At 49.6% G+C, this 26,444-nt stretch overlaps 1 protein-coding gene across 4 annotated transcripts in view; it reads right to left on the bottom strand.

Moving 5' to 3' along the window:
* Positions 1–26,444, bottom strand: part of Mideas (mitotic deacetylase associated SANT domain protein) — a 68,147-nt gene that overhangs the window by 27,342 nt on the left and 14,361 nt on the right. For 2 of the 4 annotated variants that reach the window (XM_074067577.1, XM_074067579.1), the window contains exon 1: positions 15,329–15,819. The exons of 1 other annotated variant lie outside the window; for it this stretch is intronic. The gene's annotated coding sequence lies outside the window, so the exon portion shown is untranslated. Of the gene's footprint in view, positions 1–15,328; positions 15,822–26,444 lie in introns of those variants that run through there. One more of the 4 variants, XM_074067580.1, reaches the window with a different exon arrangement.

The raw sequence follows: 26,444 nt of genomic DNA, 5'->3' as shown, positions 1-26,444 counted from the left end.
GCTGTGACAGAGACTTGCTTAGAGCAAATCAAAGGGCCTGGTTTGGGGAAGGCCGAATCACCAGGCTTCCTGCTGCAGAGGCCTCTCTGTGCTCCCTACAGGAGACCTAAGAGTGCTAGGGTCTAGAACCTTCCCCAATACACACCAAAAAAAAGGCATCATTGAGCCTAGAGAACCTGAGAAACTGGGAGGAAGGAAGAGGGACCACTCAGGCAACAGGATACTACACAGCACTGTAATAATACTAGTGGCCCACCTACACCAGAAGGGTGACAAGTGCTTTGTGTTCCTTTAATTCCCATAACAGACTCTGCTATTTTGCAGGTAAGCTAGATGAGGCTTAGAGGGGCTAAGTAAACTTGCCTATGGTCCCATACAGTTATGCCACAGAGTCAAGATTTGCAGCCAGGTGTGTCAGATTCAAAGCTTAAACTCTTATTTCTCATCCCCAACAGGCACCACTGAGACCTCAAGTCCTCTGAGTCCACCTTTCCATAGCACACGGCCAATGCCTCAAAGCAAGGGCTTGCTGGATGCAGATGTCCCTCTTCATTAGCACTGGGAAATCCCCTACTCTCGCCTGACCCTTTGGCAGGTAACCTCCTCCCACTCTCCCCAGATACACCTGAGACCCTCAGTCTTATGGGAACCAGGGCCTCACCACAGAGGGGTCAGCAGGTATATGAGATCAAGCTGTAGGAGGCCCAATACCTGCCCACTTTGGCCGGCCCCCAGCACCCCCACCCCAGCTCAGTTCTGATTGCTTCTGGTAGGGCTTCTAGCTCTCAGAGCCCATTGGCATCTCCCAACCTGCAACTCAGGATAGGACTGAGCCACTTCCTCCCATTTCTCCTGCCACATTCCCACTCCTCTGTCCCTCAGGTGGAAGTCAGCCTGAACTTCCTCACAGTGAGGAAGAGAAAGAAAGCCACCTTCTCCAAAGGCTGCTGACCTATGGGCCAAGTCCCCAAGGTGTAGGAAAGAGGGTATAAGGAGGTACCCCTGCATGCATCTCACCCCTGGGACAGCTGCAGGGCCTCTGACAACGGATGCTGGAACACTGCAAAAGGAAACCCACAGCCACCATGGGGCCTAGACAGTGCAACCTACTCTGTCAGTCTGTATGACTGCCTGCCACACTTTCTTCACCAGTTCCTTCCTCCAGGCTCTCTGCTGCAACCAGTCCTTGACCAGACCCACAGGTCTGCCTGGGCTAACGACAAGGCAAGTGTCAGTATCCATAGCCTGCAACCTATGAGGCTATCAGAAAGATCTAAGTGAAAAGCACTTTCTCTCTATAGAAGAAAGCATTGTGCACCAAGAAAAGAAAGCAGTGCTGAACCCACATCTGGGTTTTGCAGACCCAAGAGAGGAAGGTGCCAGAAAGGCCTTGAGGTGCTCTGCACTGATGGTCACCATGATCTGCAGAGATGACAGCTCTGCTATACATGACTGCCCAAGTGCCATCAGCAACCCAGCTGCATGCCCAACCTTGGCTGGCTCACCCAGAAGAGTCCAGTGAGCTCTTGCCACAAGGCAGGAGGCAAGGCTGAGGCTTCACAAGCCACCTGGGCATTCAGTATCTGAGAAACCCAGACAAGGTCATACAGGCCACAAAGGAGAGCCCAGTTTGATCTGAGCAGCTCAGCTCTGACCTGGTGTTGAGAGCCACCTGGAGAACCCCCAGCTCTTGGAGGTTGATGCTCTAAGCTCCTGCTCTTAAGCTGTACTATCCCAGGCCCTTGCAAGCTTCACAAGGAAGCAGGGGAGTCAGAGCTCATGGTTTCCCCACCAAGGTTAGATAGACCCAAACAAAGCCCTAAACTCCAGACGAGTCACTGTCTGAGCACCAAAGAGGCTGTCTTGGGACAAACTCCCTAACCTGCCCACAAGTCCCCGCAGACTTTGGCTCTTGCCACTTCTCCAAACACGTCATGCTTGAAGCATACAGTCAGGGCCTCCAACAGCTGTTCCCACTCTGATTTCAGGTCATTAACCAAGCTGTACCTCTATCTATGAGACTTTCCCATCCTTTTCATATGACCATTCTTCAGGTGTCTGACACTGATTATGTCAAGAAGCTTCCCTGACTCCAAGACTGAGACAGGAACTGTATCCTATGAGCTCATCACACAGTCTGACCCCACTTCTATGTGCTCAGCACATCATCTCCCTGGTGCTTGGTGCCTGGTTCCCCAACCCTGGCAGACAGGAGGCATAGAGTTTGCAGGCCATTGTGGCTTGAAACTTGGTTTGTAACTGCCTTTGGGTGTTCATTCAAGACTGCACCCAAGGGACTGAAGGTGTGGATCAAATGGTAGAGTGCCTGAAGAGTGAAGGCCTCAGTTCAAACCCCAGTCCCACCCAAAAAAAACACTGCAAGGTGAGTCTAGCATGCCCAGGCAGAGGTACTACTCACAACCAGGTGTACACCTGGGCACTTGCCTGGTCCTGAGGCCAGTTTCTCTACTTGATGCACAGCAGAGCTCCCCAGAATGTAGAGATGACATGAAAAGGTCCAGCCTCAGAACCCCATCCCACCCCCATGCACACAGCACAGGTCTCTCCAGCAAAGATGAATACAAGTCCTTCTCCAATGGCTAGCCCATGAGTCACTTGCTCCTAGACTGGCACTTACTGTCCCACACTACATTTAAGCCACCTGGAAAAGTACCAGCTCCCCCTACAAAGCTTCCCAGCCCTGCCTAGACCACGGCCAGAAACACGCACTTGTGGATCTGTTTACCTCATGCCCTGACATGGCTGGGCTAGACCTCGAGACACCAAGGTCTGACTAGAACACCAGGAGGCTGTGACAAGAGGCCCAGTATGGCCCAGCTGCCCCCCTAGTCCAGGCTCACTTTCTGAACGTCTCTCTCACAGATATCTGGTATCTCCTACTACATCCAGACTGGATAAGTGGTCTAGAACTGCCATCTTGGGCCAGCTAGATTTTTCCAGGCCCTAGATAAACCTTTCCTTGGACACAGACAGCTGTCTGAATTTCATTTGCCCTCCACTTCACCACAAATGGGAGTTCACACCCAGGTTAGAGGGCCCCATTTCTCTAGACCACTAGACACACAGGCCCTGTTCTCAAGGACCTCAGGTGCAAGAAGTATGGATCTGCCACCCATAGGAAGCAGGGAGAACAGGTAGGAGGTCTCTGACCTGTCCATTCCCAATGCACAGGGTCCCTGGATAACTCCTTCCCTGCACTGAATTTCAGCTCTGAAATGCAGCGTTCAGGCTGAAAGGCTGGAGAGGGAGTCCCCGGGGTCTCAGCCATCAAGCCAGCCAGCTGCAGAAGTTTGGCCAAGGTTCAAACTGGCTGCAGTTTGAGCTTTGACAGCAAAAATGCCAACACTGAGATGCTTTTAAAGGGATATGTGTAAGAGGGGAATCCTTTGCCTTGTGAGACACTCAGAGCTACATGCAGGCATCCACCTTTCTTGTCTCCCTCCCCTACTGCCCCACAAACACCAGCAGATTGTCCAGAAGTCAGAATAACTAGGTCCCTTTTATAGAGGAGAAGCTAATGCAGAAAGAAATGCAGAGTCATGGGCAAAGTTAGCAAAGGATGGAGCCTCCAGGCTCAGCTTGTGCCTACACTGTGGGCTGGCTGACTTCCTCCCAGGTAAGGGCCACCAAAGACCACAGGTGGCTGAGGAAAACTCCTCCCAAGGATTCAAGACTCGGCAGGAAAAAAAAAAGGGGACTGGCAGGTATCTCTACAAAACAAACAAACAAACAAAAACCCAACACAGCAAATGTCTTCAGATGACTGAACCTCTCCTGGGCACTGCTGGAGACTTGGTCTGTCCTGTCACGGTGTTCTCTATGATGCTTACACCACCAGAGGCTGCTCCAGCAATTTGCTCCCATTTTGGAAAGGCCTGAGTCCCAGCAGGTCTAGGGCAGGGCTCTCTGCAGTCTGTGCCTGAGTGCCCCAGTGAGTGCCCCAGTGCCTACCTGGGCCCTGGGCCAAGATACTAAGGAGGCCAGTCACAGGGGCCTCCCTTAACAGGCCCCACCCTGCCTCCTCCCTCGCTCTACACACCCTGCTGCAGCCCTGCAGGTCTGCCTAGGCCCCTTCATCCATTCAGCAAGCATTTGCTAGTGCTGGCTGCAGGCCAGGCTCTGAGCAGACAGACAAGGCACAGTTTCTACCCTGTGATGGGTGGAGAGAAACACATATTAACTACAATATAAGGTGGCTGGTTCAGGGGCTAGAGATAAACACAAGGAACAGATGACCCCCCACCCCAGAGATCTCCCTAACTTTGAGCCTCCAATGAAGCTGCTCCCTCAATCTGAAAGCCCTGCCTCAATTCTAACAACTGCCTTCCTTCAAGGCCTGCCTCCTCCAGGAAGCCCTCCAGCACATACTGTTGTTGCACTTTCTGGATCTTCTGCTGTTTCACCATTATTCCATAATGCTTCTTTTGTTTCTACCCCAAGGCTGGATGCAGCAGGATCTGGAGACAGTAAGGTAGAGGGCAGCAGACTGCCTGTCAGGGAACCAGGTGTTTGAGCCAACAGTCTATACTTGCTGGTTGCTGCCTTTGAGGAACTTAAGAACCAGGGGTGGGAATGAAAAAAACCAGAGAATCGCCTCTGTCACATCAAACAGTAGCCACAGCGCCACCTGCACGTCCAAGGTATGTGAGCATTGCTTACTTGTATAATTACCTATTTCTAACTGAGACATGAGAGGCTGGCTCTGAAAATTGGTTTGTCCCAGATCCCAGAACTCACAAGTGAGGATCCAGGATTGGAATCCAAGCCCACTGACTCCAAACTAGGCCTCTCTCTGTCACACTCTTCTGCCCATCTGTGTCAATTTTGAGCCATGGTTTTCAAATTTCAGTGTGTGCAGAAAACCCTCCAAAGGAGGTTGATGGATATGGCAGAGAGAAGAGGTAGAGCAGGAGGAAAATCTACAAGGCTTCATAAGAACCCCAGGTAGTGCCAGGTGATAGAGCAGGGAAGGAATTGAGGCTCAGAGCCTGGGATGGTGAAGTTTTCCAGGACCCATCGCTCCTCACTCCCCAAAAGGGACTACTTGTCAGAGAGTTGTATCTTGTTCCTGAGACAGGGGGAGGTTCCACAAGCCCCTGAGAGGACTTTGCTCTTCGCTAACCCTAGGGAGGACGGTGGCTCTCGCAGAACATGAGTTCAGCTGAGTGCCATGTTTTTGGAGCACTTACTGTTCGTCAGGCACTGTGCTAAGTGCATCACAGGAAGGATCTCATTTAACCCTTACTTTTGTCCCATTTTACAGGCTGGGAATGGTATATTCAAAAAATATATTTACCACAAAAGAGAACAGTAATGAGGACAGTGGAACAAAAAAACAAGAGACATATAAAAATGTCTCATGTACAAAATGACATGAAATAAATCCTACCTTATCAACAATTACTTTAAATGTAAATGTATTAAGCACTCCAATTAAAAGGTAATGGTTTACAATAGGCACACTTTCAAAGACATAAATAGGTTGAAAGGTTGGAAAAAGAGATACTATGCAAACAGTAGCCAAAGAGAACAGGAATTATTATACTAATATTAGACAAAATAGTTCTTGAAACAAAAATGGTTACCACAGGCAAAGGATATTTTGCAATGATAAAAGTGTCCATCACAATTATAAACATATATGCACCTAACAACAGAGCCCCAAAGAATATGAAGCAAAAACTATCAGAACTGAAAGGAGAAATAGGCAAAACAATCATTGGAGACTTCAATATTCTACTTTCAATAATAGACAGTATAACTAAACAGAAGATCAACAAGGAAAAAATGACTTAAACATTATGAACCAATTAGACCTAAAAGATGTCTACTTAACACTCCACCCAAAAACAGCAGAACATACTCTTCCCAAAAGTACATGGAACATTCTCTAGGATAGATCATAAATCAAGCCATAAAACAGATCTTAATAAATTTAAAAGGACTGAAATCACACAAAGTATGTTCTTTGATCAAAACAGACTGAATTTGGACATCAAATAATAAGAGTTGAGAAATTTACAGAAAACAAAGTGCAGACATTCTCCCCATTCAGAAAGGCCTCTCCCTTCCTCAACCCAAGTTCTCTATACCTTTTGCCCAACAGATTCAGACATTTGCAAATGCCTGGATAGTCCTTTGCCCATTCCTCACACCACACACACTAATTCTGACCACCAAGCTTAATGATCCCAGAATCAAAACAGCTGTGAGTTGTCGAGGACTTTGGGATTGTAACAGGTTGTCATGCACCCCTTGATTTTCCCAGAAAATGGCCACAGGCAAATATTTCCACTCCCAGGGCCCGTCTACAGAATATCCAAAAGGCAGATCCTTCACAAAAGGATTTATAGGCACTTTGCAAACCACCCACAGAGGGGTCTTTCCTTTCTACAGAGGGAAACAGAGGCTGTGCTGTTAAAGTGGTAGAAACAAGATTCAAATGTTTGCTATCTACTTTCAAAGCCTCCACTCTTTCCGCTACATCGTAGGCCTCAGAAGGAATGCTACCTATGAGAATCCCACAAAGAAAGCATGGACTCTTCTGTTCCTCCTGCTCCCTCCCAGGGCTGCTTTTCCTGGGGGCATTTCCAACCACAGCATATTGTAAAATGTTCCTCTCAAGAAATAATCCCAGCCCCAGCCTTCCAGATGTCCCTGGAGGGAACCTAGGGGCACTGGTAAAAGCCCCTAGAGATCAGGAGAGTCCACCTGGTATACCAGTGGAAAGTAAAAGGGGGAGGGGAGTCTTGTAGAAGTGCTTTGAAAACTTTAGGGTCAGCAGGATCTGAGATCTCCCACCACCTGAAGAAGGTGGTGTGGGCCTCTCCAGAGCCAACTGGCAAAGCAGGGCCCAGCTGAGCAGATTCCAAATATCAAGTGATGGCCATGTTCACCCACTTCAGTTCCTCATTCCACATAGCAATCCAGAGAAGGAAAGAAACTTGCCTTAGGATATATAGCCAAGAGCACAGCAGGACTCCAGAAACAAGGACTCCAAAAACAATGCTTCACAAATCCATTTAGGCAGGCCCAGCCTCTTAGCAAAATGCTGAGCAAAGCTTGGAGCCAATGTTAATCCCACTAACACAAATAAGCCTTTATCAATACCTCTAGCAGGGTATGGGAGGCTCATGCCTGTAATCCTAGCTACTCAGGAGGCAGAGGTCAGGAGGGTCCAGGTTCAAAGCCAACCCCGGCAAATAGTTCATGAGACCCTATCAGAAAAAAACCATCACAATACCTCTAACATTTTTTGAATATGCTAATATGCATGTATGGTGCAAAGCACTCCACACCCTGAATTAATCCTGCTCAATCCTCACAACAAGGTAAGTATATTAGTCTTCCCCTTTCTCAGTGAGGAACCTGAAAAGACCCAAAGGGTCAAATCGTTTGCCTGAGGTCACAGTACAGAGGCAAGGCCAGGACTGGAGCCCAAGCCTGCTTGGCTCCAGAGCTCTTTCTGCAAACTTCCTCTCCAAGTTTCAGGCTCAGCTTCCTGTTTGGATGCCATACCAGGTTGTCTGCTATGGATGGCAGAAATCTCCAAGCTGCTCACGCCTGCTTCCTAAAGAGTGGCTTCAGCTGGCCTGAAAATCACTGTGATGTTCATTTCATGGCTGGTTGGGGAAGAAGGCTGAGAGAAGCCCAGCTGGCGAGTAACTCTGAAGAGGCTACAGGTGATTCCCAGCCCTGGGTCAACCTGTGGAAAGCTCTGCAGCTTCTCCCCAAGAGGAAGCCATGGTCCTCCCACACCCTCCAAACATGCACCCACAGTTGGCCAACAGCTCTTTAAAAATAAAACCACAACTCTGACAGCCCTGGGTATCAGAGGCCTCAAATCCCCATGATGCCCAGACTTCCCCTGGTACCCTGAAGTCTGAGCCCAATCAGCTCTATGCTTGGGTTCCTGTTGTACCAATGGCTCCCACCCAGGACACTGAGCATCAGCCCCAGCCATAGTCATCCACATCTCAGCATGGGGCTCTCAGAGGTCTTATTCTCCCAAGTACTTAAATTTCTAACTAAATGCCATTCATGGTACATCCTGAATAGGAGACATTATAATGCCCATGCCCTCCAAAGATCATGGTAGAAAACCTTGTTTTATGGCTGATGTAACTGAAGCCCTGGGAGGGAAAGTTACCATGGGCCATAGTCACTTGCCCAAGGATGCACAGATGACTACTTGGGTGGAGCAGTGGTCAGGGCTCCCAGGTGGATGTTCTTACACTTGGCACTCCCTCAGACTTGGCACTAACATCAGTTCCTTGACATTTATTTGGCTCATCTCCTCCCCCACAGGAAAGTGGAGCAGGGGTCTGATTTATGGGTTCAAGAGCCTTCATTAGCCCAAGCTCTCCTGCCTGATCAACTCTAGAAAGAGTTAAGACCTACCTGATAGCCAGGGGTAGAGGTGGAGGTGTAGAGTTGGTGTCTGCTGGTTTTGGATATGAATAAAGAATGAAGCTGATATAGCTCCCCAATGCTGCTAGTGACCAAGAAGCACAAAAATTTGCAGCCAGTAGAAGAGGGTTCCCAGAATGGTTCTTTAGAGACTCCTAGAAGAGCTACAAAGTGGGCTCAGAGAGCTGCCTGTCTTACCCAACCATCTAGGCAGCATCAGGCCCTTTCTCATGCCCTGGTCAAGATGCAGGACTTCTGCCAAATGTTTGCACATTCCTTGCATTTCTCCAGTCTCTGAGCAGCTGCTGTAGGGCCTTTTCTCCTATATTGATTTATTCTTTATTGTTCCTGAAATACACCCAGAGGCCTCTGGCACAGCATACCAGGCACCGGCAGAGCATTCAGCCTAAGCCCCAAGTACACACCAACCAGGCTCTCTGGGACATGGGCCAACCCAACAGGAATGATAGGCCCCAGGGTCAATCTCTGCGGCCAGGGACACCCAAGATCCCACCTACCCCCTGCCTACGGCTCTCAGGACTGCAGAGGCTGGGATGCATTTGGACAGAAGGAGATATTTGGAAGGTCCTAAATCAAGCCTTTCTATTCCTTCCATGCACGAGTGACAGGTCCAGCAATCCCTGGGCCAGGTATGAATCCCCAGTCCCATAGCTTGGCAACATGGCCTCTAGGTTGGGTTTCTGGCTGCTAAGTGTCTCCAGAGGGAAGCACAAAGAGGTCTTCCCCACCCTTCCCAACCCCAAATCTCTCCCTTACCATGTGGTCGAATGATGCACAAATTCCTACCATCAATACTTCATTCCAATAGTAAAGCACTGTTTCCTGCCCATGAAAACAGTCAGAAGTGTGGTGCTTCTTGGTAAGAAGTGTCAGACAGAAGGTGTAGCTGGCCTTTCCCATCACCAGCCTCTGTGAGTCTCGGGTTCTTTATCAGTAGATGAGCATTAATAGTTTTGTCTTACAGTTATTGAGAGGTTAAATGAGGTAATATATAGATGAAGTGCCTCACACAAAGTAAGCACTCAGTAAATGTGATTTCCTTCCCCCCTTGCTGGCTGAGCAGGGGTAGTCAGACATGCTAGCAGTCTTTAACACCCTGGGGGAAATGAATGGTATGCCTCTTCCAGCTCCATGGCTGGCAGAGCAGGGCTAGCCAGGCCTGAGCAGGACAAGGAAACAAGGAGTTCCAGCAATAGTGTTGGGCTCTGCGGGCACACAAGGCATCTGGCTTACAAACCCAGGAGAGAAGGCTGGAAAGAATTCCAGAGCACACACACAGCACAGTCCTCCTCTGGACTCAGTGGTGCCAGCAGGGACTTCAGGGACACAGTGGGGCAAGAGTATTTTCCAGATAATACTGGCAGTGCTTCCAGGGCCACAGACAAGGATGAGCTACCAGCCTTCTGGGCTCACTCTAAGAGCAATAAAAGGGACTGCACCATCGCCTGAGGGAGGCTGGGGAAGGGTGGCCACAGGAAGTAGGAGCAGGGACAACAGAGACACTGGGGCTGCAGAAAGCAAGCATGACTGCCCAAAGGCCATCACAGTGAATGTCCCACAATGGAAGTGCCTGCCTGGTTATTTTTGGCACCTCCTCTGCCCAGAGCCAGCAAGGAAAGGCAGCTGCTAGCAATATGGAAGGACTTTACGCTCATGTGCAAGCCTGTGGTAGGAACAGAAAGAGCACCAGCAGCCACCATACAGAGAGGCCTCTGCCCCCTTTCTTCCTCTCCTTACTGTCCCTTTTAAGGCCCAGTCTGCACACTGCATAGCTGACATAGTGTGGTACTTCTGTTTTTGCTCAGATCCAGTGTCTCAACCACAGGGCTCACACACACAAACAAATAACTATGGAGCCAGTTGAGAGCTGAGCTGAGCCACGCCCAGGAGCCGAGACAGTATTCCTCTGGGTTCTTCCTGCACTGCAGCAGCCCTCCCTATTTCCAAACTGAGAGGGGCAATGATCCCAGCTGGGCAGGGCACAGGCCCTCTTTCCCCTCAAGGTGGCCTTCTCCATCTCCCCCACGGTGAAAGTGAAACATCAACCAACTCAGTCTCTTGGCTTCTCCTTATGATAGTGAAGGAATGGGACTAGATGTCCCAGAGTTTTCCAGTGCTTTGTGCCCAGGACTATGAACTAGGGCCAGCTGAGACCTCAGAAGGAGCAAGGTCAGTTGAAAAGCCAAGTGCTTGCCCCTGAAGATGCTGGAGGCTGGGAGGAGGAGTTTGAAGGGCCAGCCAGTCTGCACTCTAGAGTTGCAAGTTACCACTTCAGCCCCTTTCTGAGTTCCGGGGGCCTTCCCGTCCAGAGAACTGGTATGTTTTGACAACAGTGGGCCAAATTGGGACCTCTGCCTGCCTACCTATGGGAAAAAGCTGAGGACCAAATTCCCTCACAGCATTCCTTCCTCTCTAGACCCCATTTGCCCCCAAAGAAATTGGGTGGCCTGAGGGAACCCCCTTCTGGCTGCAAGCCCAATGTACTTCCCTCTCTTTGCTTCAGAGGAAAGCCTCACCCAGGCTGCTCCTCACCCAGGCTGCTCCCTCCTCCTCCTTGAGACTTGAAGGAAGAAGCAGTGCCTGGAAAATACACTTTCACCAGAGCTCCCTGTGGCTGGAGAGAAAGGCAGAGGGAACAGGGAGCACCTTCCCAGCTGGCCACAGCTCAGCCAGAGGCTTGGTTCCAGGAATAGTAAGAGCAACACGGCTGCCAGGGAAGCCTCAGGCCCCTAGTCCCACTCCTCTCCACCAGTTCCCACAAACCACAGCCAGTAATCGCCTCCTGCAAAGAGACTCCCCACCCCCCACCCAGCAAAACCTCAGCTTTTTTCTGCAAGTGGCAACTTTCTTCTTACATAACACCTTGGTGTTCCCCTCATCCCTGCTCCTAGTTCAACTGGAAGAGGAGTCAAAATGGTCTTTGGTAGGAGAACTCCCATCCCAGCTCCGCTCAAACCTCCATCTATGCACACTGGGAGGCTTCAAGTGAAGCAAAGACAAGGGGACATTTTTCTTGGCTGACAAAGCACCTCCCAACTAAGTGAGCAGTTCAGCCTGGGGCCTGGGAGGGTAGGTTCCCCAGAGAACAATCTGATCTCTGAGAAGCTGAGCCCTTAACCCTCGTCTCCAGGGACAGAGTCCTTTGCAAAGGTGCACAGGCACCAGGGGCTAGGCTCATCTAGCGGGAAGTGGATGTCGTGCCCAGAGCTAGGGAGTTAGAAAATGAGCTTCATTTATACAAGCCTCAGTGGTTTTGGACTCAGCTTTCCTACCACAAGCAGGACACCCTTCATTTCCTCTTCCCTCATAGGAGCAAAAGGCAAACAGGAGCTGGATCTAGTGAAATGACCGTTACCATCTGTTGAATACCTACTATGTGCTAGTCGCTTTGCATGCATCTTGTTTAACCTTCACAGCAACCATACTATTATCCTCCCCATTTTACGGGGAGGAAACCAAGGCTCAGGAAGTTAAGCAAGGCCCAAAGCCACATTGCAAGTGAAGAAGCTGGAGTATGAACCTGGGTCTGCCCAAGCTTCATTCTCATGCATGCACTTGCCAAGCTTCTTTCAGAGTCACTGCTAGGGTGATGTCCACACACCATCCAGGAATGGTGTTCTGAGTGTGGGGGCAGAAGTGGGTGTGGACAAGTTTTGTTTGGTGGTTCTGGAATTTGAATTGATGCCCCCTCTAACTGTTAAGTGCTCCCAGGCATGTGACTGTGAGAGCCCATGTTAGTGTGCGTGTGGTAGGGGTGGAGTGAGGGTGATCTGGATTCCAAAGAGCAGTTTCCAACACTGCAGTTATGCTGTAATGATTCTGATTCATAAAATGAGCTCACAGTATCACAGTATCCTGATGTTGCTTTGAATGCAAATACAGATCCCTTAGTAAGAACTGGGGATTTCAGCATACTCCACCTAGTCCCAGCCCAGCATGCAATTTCCTTTAGCCCCATACAGTCAGAGTTCCAACATGCAGAAGCAATTCCTCCAACCAAACGTGACCACTGGCTGCCTTTCCTGCAGGCTGCAGTGAGTCAGGAAAGAATAGAACCCCATAGCTGCCCCTGTACTGGTACACGTACACACTTACTGGAAGGATGCCAACCTGACCTGGCCAAAGGAAATGTCCAGCTTAGCAGATCCCCAGTCAGGAGTCTACACAACTCTTTCACTCTGAGGTCACAAGCTCCAGAAGCCCAGCAATAAGGCAGTGCTAAAGGAACTTGATTCACTAACACCAGAATCACTCACAGTGGACTTATCCTTTTGAAACTAATGGTGCAGTGTGAAGATATTCCAGCAGCAGGCTCTCACATGATAGGCCCCCTTTCTTTTTTTTTGAGACAGGGTCTTTCCATGTAGCCAGGCTAGCCTCAAACTCAGAAGCTCAAGTGATCCTCCCACCTCAGTCTCTCAAGGAGCTGTGACTACAGAGGTAGTCACATGCTTAGCACATGTGCAGGCATTGTGGGAACAACACAGAGCTTACACTAGAGCAGAGGCTACGTCTTGTGTATAATAACTCAAGATTCCTGACAGCAACTCTATGAAGGAGATACAAAGAAAGACTAGCTCTGAGTCTATGTTTTTGGTCACCCTGCTGCAGCATATGCACAAATAATATGTAAGGTGACAATCAGTATTCAGAAGGCTAAGGCCTTCAGCAGTGACATTTCAAACAGGACTAAAAGGATAAGGAGTCCCCCAGCCACTGTGGCCAGTTCCACGTTGCCATGAGCAAGGGTTTCTTCTGGGAGACCTAACTGCCAAAGATTCCTGGACTGGGCCATTCCCCTTCCAGAACATTATGCCTGGAGCACCCCCAACCTCCTCCCTCTCCCCTCTTCTTCCAGAGGTCTTCACTGAACAGCCACGTTGCCTCTTTTTCCTTTCATTTATTAAAAGCAGCAGCCCATAGAGTCAAACACTTGGGGCTATTTTTAAATCACACGTTTAAAAGTTAAACTCTCATCCTTGTGGACACTTCAAGGACACTCTTTCCTGGAGTGAGGTAGGGGGATAATAGAGCCACAGGAAATGAGGTTCTGCCTAGTCTTGAAGTGACCACACTGAAAGCAAGTAGGCTGTCCCAGAACAAGATGGGGGGGGGGGAGGGGAAAGGAAGCATCCTCCAGGTTCTTTACCCCTTTGTCCCCTAGGAGCTACACAGACCACAGAAACCAGCCAGAAGCCAATCCAATTAGAGAGGAGACTAAACCAGGGCCATGCAATGAGATGGTTTATCACAGTAATTGAACCTTACTCACTACAGAGCAGCAGGAAAGAAAGAACACGTATGTTTTCAACCTGGGAAGGTTTGACCTTTTCTTTTGGTTCTGAAGCCATACAACACCTGAGGAAAAGATGCATTTCTCTTATCCTAAAGGCATGTACCTCACCTTCACTGGGAGGCACTGGAGCAAGACTGATGGTTTACTCGACCTTCCCCCCCCCCCCCCCAATATTGGAGTGGCTTCTCCTCAGAGCTACAAATCTTCCACCTTCACCAGACCTCATTAAGCTGCATGGACAGGACAATCCAGACCTCCAGGCCAGGCTCCCCCTACTGGAAGAAGACAGACACCCTTTCCCCTCCTGGGCCACAGCTGCCTACAAGGGATCCCCCGGCAAACACGTGCCACAAAGGCCTCCAGGGCCAGCCACTGCTCCCCCATCCCGCCGCCTTCAAGTGAGGCTCCACTGCCTGGCACCCAAATCCAAAGCGGGATCGTGCAAGCAGGAAACAGCCACCAAAGCTGTGGCCAACAAAGTTTTAAATGGGGCGAGTAACTTCCCCTTTCATCTCTCCTGCAGCACACACCACAGGATAGGTTGGACCGCTCAGTGGTGTGTCTCCCCTTTGGGTGGCAGGCACCTCCTCGAGATATGCCCTGGAGCTGAGACCTGAAAGCCCCAGGGCTCACGAGATTCCTCGGCTTCCCCGAGGCCCTTACTCCAAGGCCTGGGTGGGGACCCCGAGAGGTGCACACGCTCCAGTCTATGTCAGTGTGCGGGGTGGAGGTTATTATCTCCACCAAGCTGGCCACATGGACTGCCGGGACGAATCCAGGTTCCAGCGTTCCCCACTGGCACCAAGCAACACAGCACCCGGCGAGGCGCCTCGCGGGCTCGGCGGGCCACTGTGGCGCGGACATGCGGGGGCGGGCGAGACGGATGACAGGTCTGAGGTGCGCCAGCAGTGCCGGAGTGCGCGGGGTGAGGCGGCTGTACGCTCGCCCGCGCCCCGCGCTCCAGTCTAGGCCTCTACTGCACTTGGCCCAGTTCTCTGCCCACCGCTGCACCTCTGCCCCCCCCCTCAAAGTGCCGGCGCGGACACAGTGCCCAAGCACGCTTTCCCAAGCACGATGGAAGAGGAAGAGGACTCTCGTGCCAAGTCCTCGCAGCTCGTGAGCCCCTCGTCTCGCATCCCGGGCCTGAGCTCTGTCACGCCAGCGGGTCCCTGCGGACACCACGTTTCGCTCCGGCGGAGGAGGAGCAGCCGCGGGCGGGGAGGCTTGGGAGGGTTTTCCAGTCGGGGCCGCGCCTGGGTGGGCGGGGGCCGCGCGCGAGCTGCGTAGCTGCACAAACACGGCGGGGCTGCGCTGCACCCGCAGCTGCAGGCACTGAGTGCGGGCCGCGCGGGGGCGGGTTGCGGCGGCCCACGCACGTCCACACGCACCCGCTCTCACCGCCGCCCAGGCCGCAGAAGTTGGCGCGCGGCGGTCCTCGCGGCCTCGCGCCCCGGCTCAGGGCCGCGCCTGCAGAGCTGCAGCCTGCGGGACGAGCGGTCACCGCTTGCGCGCCGCCCGAGGTCCCTTTGCTGCTCTCGGCTGTGTGCAGGCCTCGGCCGACGACCGGGCAGCGCCACTTACCCGACTCCTGTCTGAGCTCCGGCCTCGGCAGTCCCCCCTTCCGCCCCGGGCCGCCGCCTTCAGTCGCCTCCGGGACTCCAGCCGCCTGCACGCACTGCCTGATTTTAAAAACAAACAGGCGCCGTCGCCTTCCCACGACGATCGCGGGGTTTCCGCCAGCCCGCGCCTCCCGAAACTGGGAAGTTTGCTTGTAGGGCCCAGGCGGAACGCGCGGGCTGTCACCCCTGAGTCTCTGAGCGCCCCGCGTCCGTACTGTCCGCCTCGAGAGCGCTCTCCCTCCCTTCGTGTCACCCCCAGTCCTGCGATGCAGTGTCAGGATTGCACGGCTCTGACTCATCGGTTGAGCTCACAGCTTGAAAAAAAAAAAAAAAGAGAGAGAGAGAGAGGCAACAGCGAAGGAGGAGGACTCTGGCGCGCTACAAAGGATTGCACAACTAGAGGCTGGGAGCGCGGAGCGCCCAGCTGCTGGCCGGCGCGCGCGGCACGGCGGCGAGCAGGAACCAGCTCTACCACTTCATCAGCACAACTGTCTCGGGGCCGCCTCTCCGCCAGCAGGCCCGGCGCCGCCCACTTCCTGCGACCAAATAAGGCAGAGGAAGGCGGCTTTAAACCTCCGGCGGCTGCCCGGGCTGGGGATTTCCAGCAGACCTCACCTCAACTCCTGAATCTGTAGCCACCCTCCCCCAACTCAGGCCGGCGTCCCCAATGGCTTTGCTGGAACCAACAGGCCCCCGGCTAGTTCCTTGCACACCAAGGTCAGGAGGAGACGGTGACGAAATGTTTGGAAACCCATCGGGCCTGCCAGGAAAGTGTGTGTGTGTGTGAGGAAAGTGTGTGTGTGTGTGTGTGTGTGTGTGTGTGTGTCGGTGGAGAGGGCACTGGTCGCTTTCTTCCACAAAGAAAACTCTGGTTGTGAATACGGAAAATCATTACCTTTCCAAGGCACTTTATTAACCACTTCAGTGAATTTCACTTTCTGGCTCATCAGCCTCCCAGTGGTTTGTAAAGGTTACTGAGAAACGGGTCTCAGCCCCTTATAAAGGACCTACATGATGGCCATCACTTAGGCGATGAAAAGCTCTTTGAATTCTAGCAACTTCAGGCCAGAGCTGGGAAGCCTTTCACTCCATGCCCATATGTCCCCCTGCTTTCCCTTAAATAGCCCCCAATAATTTTCTGGTCCAAGCCCTGGTGCCTCTTTGCCCAACTGGCAGAAAATGGGCAATAATTTCAGCAGCTCAGTTTAAGAATTTAAGGTCTTACAAGGCTAGAGGAAAGTCAAGTTAAGGGGCTGGGCTCCTCCATGTAGCTCAGAGTTTCCTTGTTACTTTTTAGGATGAGTCAGAGGAGATTTTCCTTTGAAGGAAAAACCACCAAAGAATACACTGTGTCCTATTGTAGCCACTTTCCCCTGTGGCCAGTCCAAAGAGTCAGGTACATCCCTGCTTTCTCCAGAGAAGAGTGGCAAAGAATATGATTCTCACTCCACCTCCCCACCCTTGCCCCAGTCTGCAGGGTCTGGGCCTTCACCCCACTAGGAAGTGGATGACAGACAACATGGGCCCTTCTGCCTAGAAACCCTGCAAAACTTACACTTGCTCCTAAGGGACATGGCTTTCCATCTTTTGCTGGCTGGAGCATCTATATGCACCTGATGTCACACCTCACCCAGAGGAAAAGGGCTTATTTGTCCTGTTGTGACAGATATGTCAAACTAATGATCACTTAAAAACAGTCTTAGCTACAAAATACCAATAATTATGCCAGGGGACTAGACCAAATGACCTCTTAAAATACCTTCCAGTTTGCTATCCATGATTCTGTAATTGTAAAAAGTGAATGGAGAAGCCTGGGAAACCCCCTTTTGCAAAGAAAAGTCCAGACTCCCAGATCTAGCATCCACTATGACAGAATTGTTCCTGGCAAGTCTCAAAGCACTTCCCCATACAGCCACTGAACAACTGTGAGAGAGTTTTCTCCCTCTCATTTGATGGTTGAGAACATGGGTATAGAGAGGTTATGTGACTAGCACAAGGCCACAGGATAAGTCATCATCTATCACTTCTCCAGTCTCCCATGGAATAAGGCAGTTGAGCAATTGCTTTATTCTGGGACTGGAGTGCTCAGGTACACAGGCCCCTAAGTGGAGGCTAGTCTTAGGACTCTTGTTGAGGCTAGGTGTAAAGATTTGTTTTGTTTTTTCACTTTGCCTGGTTTCTTCCCTTCTGCTGACAGAATATCCAAGTGAGGAAAACAAAAGCAATGCCACTTAGTCTCCAGTGCCCACTGGAGAACCGTCAGGTTCTTCTGTAGACCTGTAACCATCCTGACTTCCCTAAGGGCCCAGCCCCTGCAGCTGGCCTGGGGCCAGACCAGAGGGGGCCCCTGGGAGAGTGCAGACCAGCCCAGGAACATTCCCAACCAACCAGAAAACCCAGCTGGGGAGCACATTCCTAGAAGAGCCTGCCACCATGGAGCCAGGACCCAGCCTCCAAGGAACAAGTGGGAGCCACTCCAAAGAGCAGTGCTCAGCCTTGTCCTGCCAGGACCTCTTCCCTTCCCAGACCAGCTGTGTGGCCTGGCCCAAGAGCAGCACAGGGAGTAGAGGCAGGTGGCAAGAGAAACAAAGTCAGTGAGCCCTGCTCACCTTGAAGCAGCACACTGCTTCACCTCAACTAAACTAAATTTGGGCCACCTCAGAAAGGAGGAGAAGGAGGAAAGAGGACACATGGATGTGCAGGATAGAAAGGCTCAAGACTTCCAAACAGACTCCCCTTGACAGGAGGGGAAGCCTGCCTCCCAACACGGGAAGATGGGGAGGTATAAAGGAAGCTGAGGCCTTTCCGGGAAAGCCCTGGAGGTCAATCTTGCTGCAGATATGACAGTGCAGAATCAGTGACTTGTGAAGTGAAAGTTTTGGTTTTAGAAGCTTCAGCCATTTCTACAAGCCTCTGGAGCCACCAAGAAAGTGATCTTTTGGGCCTGGGGTAGTGAGGAGACATTCTTGAGACCTTACCCATAGAATGTTATTTTGTCCACTATCTCCCTTCTACACAAACTGCAGGGAAGAGAGGAGTACAGAGCTCTAGTTCCCAAGAGGTATCTGCTGAGAAACACTCCAGGAAGCATAGCGCCCTAGCAGAGCACCCTGGACAGGTTTCCAAACTTTGGGTCCAACTGAGGGTACAGTGTGGCATTACAGAGGTCTCCTGTGACTGCATCAGCTCTCCAGACTCTGCTAAGAGTGGTCCAGCACTGCCCAGAGTGGTTATCACCAGTGTCCAGAGCATTTTTCTTTTTTTTTAAAAGCGGCATTGTCTTTTTAATTTTTTTAATTTATTTTTATTATCATATTATTGGTGTACTATGGATACATTGTAACATTTACAAAACTGCTCACAATACATCTTAAATTCACCCCCTCCATCAGTCTCCTTTATCCCCTCCCCCCATTCTTAAGACTACTTTCAACAGGTCTCATTTTTCCATTTTCACACATGACTACATAATATTTCCACTATATTCACACTCCTACACCCTTTCCTTATATCTTTCCCCTCCCACTGTTACCCACCCCAGATCATTAAAATCTTCCAAAGGTAAATTTTATGGCCTGTGAATTATATCTCAATAAAACTGTAATAAAGAATAAAAACTTCCAAGAAAGCCAGGGTCTCACCATCCACCCACTTGGCTCCATTAACTTTCTGCTTCCATTGCTCACTATTTAAAAGCAGCATTTTCTTGTCCCAGGCCCCATACCTGCACTCCTATCCTTTTTCTATGTCCCTTCTCTATCAGTACCTTTCCACGGAGGCCGGCACACATGGTCTGTGTTAAGTGAACAATCAACCTTTACTAAAGTGAGGAATTGGGAAAACAACTACTCTTGGGAGCATACCAAGTCCCCAATGCTGGGTTCCTTATGTCCCTATGTGCTTGTATTTCTACTGTCATTTCCCTTTGCAGAATAAAAGCACTGCTCCTAAGACCTTGTTGCCTACAGTTACAACAGAAGAAAGAGAAAGTTGTGGAAAGAACAGAGAACCAGAACTGAGGTTGGATCCTGTCTAAAACAAACCTACTGAGTGATCCTAGGACAGTTGTCAATAGGCCTCTGTGAGCTTCATTTTTTTTTTTGGCCTGTAACAGATGCACCATGACAGAGTACCCACCTTCTAGGTAACCTGAGAAGATCAAATGGACAAAAAAAAAAAAAAAAAGCTTTACAACTGCATCATGCTATATATGGATAAGAGGTTACAATTGTTACTTCTTTGTATCTCATCCTCCCAAGGCAAGATTTTTTTTTTTCTTTTAAAAGGCCCTATTGGCTCAAACTGTTTCCAAAATGGACTTAGTGTCACATCTGAGGTGCGCCCCCAAGGCTGCTCTCGCCACCCAGCCCTTTGTGTACTTTCCACTACGCCTTTCCACAGTGCTGCCCTCCTGGGCTGAATAGGGACCCCTTTGATGATGGTGCCTTCTCCTTGCCCCTTCTTGCCAGGTCCTGCTGAGGGAGCTCAAAACCACTCCAGTCTCTGAGTTAAGCCACTATGCGCTGAGAAGTCCCATTTTTTTTACTCTTGAGAATTCAGGGACCCTCCTCCTCAATTCAAGTTTACTTCACCTGTTCTGGTGCAGGGCCATGCCTGCCACACCAGCCCACAGCTGTCTGCATCCTTCTGCCTTCCCACCTGCCCCTCCCCAGTCTTTCTCCCCTGCAGGCTAAGCCAGGTTCTGAGTGCCTTTGTCAGATCTGGGAGGGAGCTTCTGTAGATGTCCCCAGTTGCTGCTGTCACTCTGGGAAAGATGTCTGGCTGGGTGTAGGGAAAAGGACAAAACAGGTGTGGCTGCCAGGGAGGGCAGGCCAGCAGGGCCATGGGACAGAAAGACCCTTTCTTCACAGAACAAGAGCTGCCAGCTTCCCGGAGGGCCCCACTTTAGCACAGGCCCATAGCCTCTGCACAACCAGTCCTTGTGCAGACTCCCTTGTTGACTGATTTCTAGAACTGGCTTCCCTACATTGTGGCAGTGGGTCAGGAGGAATGGGATCTCCAAAGACCCAGTGCGTACAATGAGGCATGCACTAAAGCAAAGCATTATTTTTAAAACAAAAGCATACTGATAAGTCATGGACTAGAATCCAAAATTCATTTTCATGTACACGTACAGGTTAAGAACACAGGCTAAGACCTGAGTCCAAATCTTGGCTAGCACTACCTTGATGATTTTAAGCAAGTTACTTAACCACTCAAGTTGGTTTGTCTGCAAAATGAGGATGATAAGAACTTAAAAATGTCTGACACACATTTCAAGTCTTTGATCCATACTGGCTATCATTGTTCCTCATCTCCTGACTAATCTCCTTGCTTCTACTCTTGCACACTTTACTGTCCACCCTGCCACCAGAGTGCTCATTCCTCAGTAACTCCCATGGCTACTGCATAAAGCTGGGACTGTTAACCAGACTGTTAGGCACTTTCATTCCTGGCACCATCTGACTCTGCCCTACTTCCCAGCCCCAGCCCAACACAGACACACAACCTGAGGTTCCCCAAGATACCTGCTTTCTCACTCTCATGCCTCACTCATGCACCTCCTCCCTCTTCCTTGATCTGCAGGTAAACCCCACACCCAGGCTTCCCAGCAGTCTAGAGCTTCACAGCAGCTCTTCCAGAAGCTATTCTTAATTCCTCCAAGCAGAGGAAGGGTGCTGGATGCAGTGTTAGAGCCCTTCATCTCCTTACTCAGCTGATGCATCATCTTCGGTTATCTGTGGCCCCTTCCCAAAGGGAGCCTTTGGTGGGACCGATTCTATGGGGGGGAGCAATCCATGCAGCAGTGCTCCCCATGGCCTCCAGCTACAACATTTCCTTCTTTGCTTAGCTATTTCTGTTTCTGTATCCTGCTTCCTTTCCTAAATAAACTCGAGGCACCCAAACCTCTTCTTGGTCTCTGCTCCTAAGGATCCAAACAGCCACTCTCTCCCCTAAACATCCATGGCATCCTCTGTTTATCATTACTCCACTGCCTGCACACTGTTCTGCTCTGCTTGCTGAACTGTCTCAGGCATAGCATACCATCGCCTGGAATCAGAACTCCTCAAGAGCACAACCTAGATCTTCCTCACTTTGGCATACCTGGTACTGACACAGGGCCTGCACATGATGGGTGCTCAGTGAATACTTGTGATAAATGCATGAATGAAACAATTTATATGAAAACTTAAAGTAATCAATAAAAAGTAACAGATCATTACTACTTCTCTTATTGCTGTTCTAGTTCATCAATTCTAATATGTATGTTTTCCTCATTTTAACATCTCAGGTATCATGGATGCTTCTTATAATGGATAGCATGTTTGGGGTTTTTTGTTTTGTTTCTGTTTTTTTGTGTGTAAGATGAGGTCTCACTCTGTATCTCAGACTGGCCATGAACTCCTGGGCTCAGTGGATCTTCCTGTCTCAGCCTCCTAAGTAGCTGGGCTTGCACCACCATACCCAGGTTGCATGTATGGTTTAATTAGCAGTACTTTCTCTTTCTTAGATATACATAAAATAATGGTGAATATAATAATCAATGGCTCCTTAGGTTCAATGGTGTATGGTATTTTGCTGCTGCTGCTGTGGCTGGGCCTTGATATCCTGGGTACTGGATCCTGCAGTGCAAAGTCCACCAAGCTGTGAACTCATTATCTAAGCTCAGTAGCTGTCTGGCACTCAAGCTCTCATAAAATGACCTACAATTTCCTAGGGATAAGAAGGACTCCTGTGTCCAGACACCTCCAGAAACTTCCCTGAAAGCAGGCCTATATGATGTAAAACAAGCCCTAGACTGAGAGTCATGTGAGCAGATTTCTAGTCCTGGTTCTTCCTCTAATTTTTGGGATGACCCTACACAGACCCTACCTAACACATCAATCAAGTTTCTACTACACGCCTGACATGGTACAAGTCTACTGGATCCACCCAGTCCCTGGCAGGAAGCCATTACCCCTATTTTATAGGTAAGGAAGCCGAGGTTCAAAAAAGGTTAAACAACTCTCTGAGGTCATACAGATGGAATTTGACCTGGACTCTGATTCCTTCTCTCTGCTACATCACAAAGGATACCTCTCTGGGCCTGTGTTTCCCAAATTAGGAAGTTGAATAAAATCAGAGGTCACAGACTGGAGCCCAATAAGTCACTCTCTCTCACAGGCTTATTTTATTTGACCCATATTGTGTTTTCTTTTAACTGAATTTACTGACAACATTTTTTTGAAATCAGAAGACTTAAACTAAATGTCAGGAATTTGAGAGAGAGAGGGTGACTGTGGAACACTGAGCCACATTGAGCCTTCCTACCTGGAGGTGGAGCTGAATAGCACTTTGAGGGGAGTGGCACTTGGCTGTGACTCAACATCCTAATTTTCTGCTGGTCTTACCCCTTCCTAGGTCATGGGTCACTACCATCTATTATCACACTGTGCCAGCCTCTGTCATTTCATGCTCTCTGTTCCCTGATAGCCTTTGAGTGCATGACCCTAGAGCAGATGCATTCTAGTGTCCTCTCCAGCCCTGACAGGTGGTGGGGAGAGTCCCCAGACTCAGCAGCCTCCCTCCAAGGAGGTCACAGTAGCTGGGCTTGCACCACCATACCCAGGTTGCATGTATGGTTTAATTAGCAGTACTTTCTCTTTCTTAGATATACATAAAATAATGGTGAATATAATAATCAATGGCTCCTTAGGTTCAATGGTGTATGGTATTCTGCTGCTGCTCCTGCTGCTGTAGCTGGGCCTTGACATCCTGGGTACTGTCCTGCAGTGCAAAGTCCACCACGCTGTGAGCTCATTATCTAAGCTCTTGTGAACCTCCTTCAAGAACCACTCAGACAATGGTCCTGTCTCCCTTCAACCTCCTGTCTTCAGTCTCCAGTCCCCTGAACTCCCTCCAGTGTCCATAGCTTGTAGGCAATGGCCAGTAGTCAGAGGGCTAAGGACAAGAGTCATTGGGGTAGTGAACTAGACAGGTGTAGGGATGAGTTAGAAGGTGAGGGGTGGGCCCCTGGGTTCCACCCAGGGAGGGAGGACTTTGTGTTTCCCAACAGGAGAGGAGCTCATGAAGATAAATGCAAGCAGGAGGCTCTGGAGTTGCAGGAGATGAGCAGGGTTTGATACATGAGGAAACACAAACAGCAAATCATCATGAAGAAAAATGTACAGTCTCAGCAGCAATTTAGGATATGCAAATTGGAACACCATTAAGGTCTCATTATGGCCCCGAGTCACCTTGAAAATAAATAAATAAGACAAGAAAGCTGCTGTTGGCAGGGCTATGGGGGAATAGTTAAATACACATGGCCGTGCTACAAGAAGCTGTTTAAGTCTTTCTGGAGTGTGATCTGGCGCTGAGTTGCAAGAGTCTATGGCTCTGACTAGATCATTACAGTTAGGAGATTATCTCCCATGAAAATATACCAAAATACCACACAAAAGAGTTCTTTTGCAAAGGAAGATCATAGTGTCTGTCTGTAGAACCAAACATTGAAATCCATTCAGATTATCATATGGTATGATAGAATAACAATGAACTCCAATGGGCTCAATACATAGAACAATCTAATGAAACCAATGGACAAAAATGAAACCAGTTGACAAAATCATGTGAGGTGACAAAATCAGCACAAAGAAATATGTAAGGTGGATTCACAAACTATGTCAAAACTTCACAGGTCCATTAGAGGTAATCAGAAGAGAATTCTAAACAGTGTAAATTGTTAGGGTGTAATGTTTACTCTGTCAGGTTGACGAAGATAGCTTAATCAACAATAAAGACTATATAGACTACTAAGACAACCTGATCTAGATCCTGATGTAAGGGCCACCAAGCAGGGTTTTCTCATCATAAAAATACCCCCGTCCAGGGTCCTTGGGAGCAGGTAAGTCCAGACACCTGGTTTCATTAGGACAAGAGAAGGAATGCAAATTGGGACAAGGGGTTATCACTGTGGGCAGAAGGGCCCCAGAGCTTCCCCTTATCTGGAGGACTCTGAAAGACACCTCTCATGGAAGAAACAAAAGTTACCTAAATAAGCCCACACCATTTAACCTCTAACATCTTGGGTGCGAGCTCCCACTGCTGCACTTGCGTTCTCAATTTTACTAATACCTTATTTCAGCAGCTTCTGAGGTGTTATAAGGGCTCTTTGTGGGCTAGCCTAGGAACCCAACCACCATTTATAGCATTGTTTCTATGGAAATGTGTTTCAAGCTTCAAAAAATTGAGCTGCCGATAACCCTGGGGCACACACGTGGTCTCTAAATTAGGGAACTGAGATGAGCTTGGGTCCTGAGCTCAAGAAGATAGCTAGTTACTTAGATTCCATGACGGTTAGTATTCAGTCACCAGCCATGACCAGAACTAGGCTCCATGTCACCACAGGATGAGGACGGAGCCAGAGGATCTAGGAATGAGCACCATATTCTATGGAAGCACTGGATAGCCTCCACCCCACTCTGAACACATACACACAAGCATTGCTTGTCCTAGAAGACATGAAACAGGTCTGGGTACCCCTCCTGAGCAGCCCAGTGAGCCCTGAACCCACACTCTGACCCTGGCAAACCTCCAGCCAGAAGGTCCTATCTCAATCTGATAGCAGAACAAAAAACTCCAAATCTTTGAAAGTTCTGGAATTTTCTTTTAGTGAATATGTACTTAAAATATGTAGGGCCTCAGCTGGACCTGCAAATCTCTCCACACATACCCTGTTGCATCTCTCCACACATACCCTGTTGCAGTGGCTTCTGTTTTAGCAAGCTCTAACCTGCCCATTCAAGGTACACCCAGAACTTTCTAGCCTCCACCCACCCCAGGACTCCAAACAACACCAAGGAGTCTCCATTTCCCATTGGGGTCACATTCCCAGTCGTTCTCTTGGGATAGTCACAGGAGAAGAACAAGCAAAGACTCTCCAAACAGATATTTTACATGACAACAAAGTTCCCCACGCTTTTTTCTTTTTTTTTGGAGGGGGGGTGGGATTTGAACTCAGGGCCTTCACCTTGAGCCACTCTGCCAGCCCAATTTTTGTGAAGGGTTTTTCAAGATATGGTCTCACAGAACTATTTGCCCAGTCTGGCTTCAAACCCCGATCCTCCTGATCTCTGCCTCCTGAATAGCTAGGATTACAGGCATGAGCCACCAGCACCTAGCCAGTTCCCCACTCTTAAAAGGCTATAAACAGAGGCTAACTCAAGAGGGAGTTGTGGGTAAGAAAGCCATTCACCCGGCACCTGAGGTTCAGAGATACCCGGATATGACAAGGAGATCAATGGGTTGACTACTCAGTCATAGGGCCACTTCTACAGCTGCCTGTCCCGGTAGAGCTCATGGAGAGTCAGATGACCCTGACTGTTAAGCCAGAAGTTGACTGGATAAATTTGGGGGCTTTATGAGCCCAGCACTAAGGAACAAGTCTAAATTCACTGCGAAAATATGTGCAACAACGGACACACCCAAGACACTACCTCACAAGGGCCCCACCTGGGTGAGGCTGCGCTGCAGGAGGTCAGTTTGCAAAGCATGTCCTCCTGCTGCCTGTTGGGAACTACAAAAGAGAGAATTGGCTTCCTCCTGCTGTGGCTGGGACCTGCCGGTGAGTGGGTGGCTCAGGACCTCAAGGGCTCTATGCTCAGCTCTCTGGCTGGTTCCCTGGAAACCCAGGTGTGAACAATCATCTTCTGGGGTTGAGGTCACCTGGGGTCACATGCCCCAGCACTGTGAACCCCAAAGTTATATGGTTAGCAAGGCAGTGCAGTCAGGCTAATCTGAAGGCCCCAGCTCCAGCATACAGCAACAGTGGCTGGTAAGACAGACTGGCTTGGTCTTCCTGGTGGCAACAGATGGGAAGTTTGAAGTCCCTCTCCAGCCTCCTTCCTACTCATTTCCAAACTCTTTGATGTTAAGGCCTTGTTTTAAAAAAGGCCTTATACTGTATTTTTACCAAAGCACTTTCAAACACAGCTACTCCATGCATAGCCTCTTCACCTAAATCTAGTATGTACACTATGCCATTTTAATCTATGGCTGGTGCACCCAATTTTTTGCACACATCAAGTACAAAACAG

The sequence above is a fragment of the Castor canadensis genome, chromosome 3, assembly GCF_047511655.1.
Source record: "Castor canadensis chromosome 3, mCasCan1.hap1v2, whole genome shotgun sequence".
Taxonomy (NCBI): Eukaryota; Metazoa; Chordata; class Mammalia; order Rodentia; family Castoridae; genus Castor; species Castor canadensis.
This window is presented reverse-complemented; position numbering and strand designations above follow the sequence as displayed.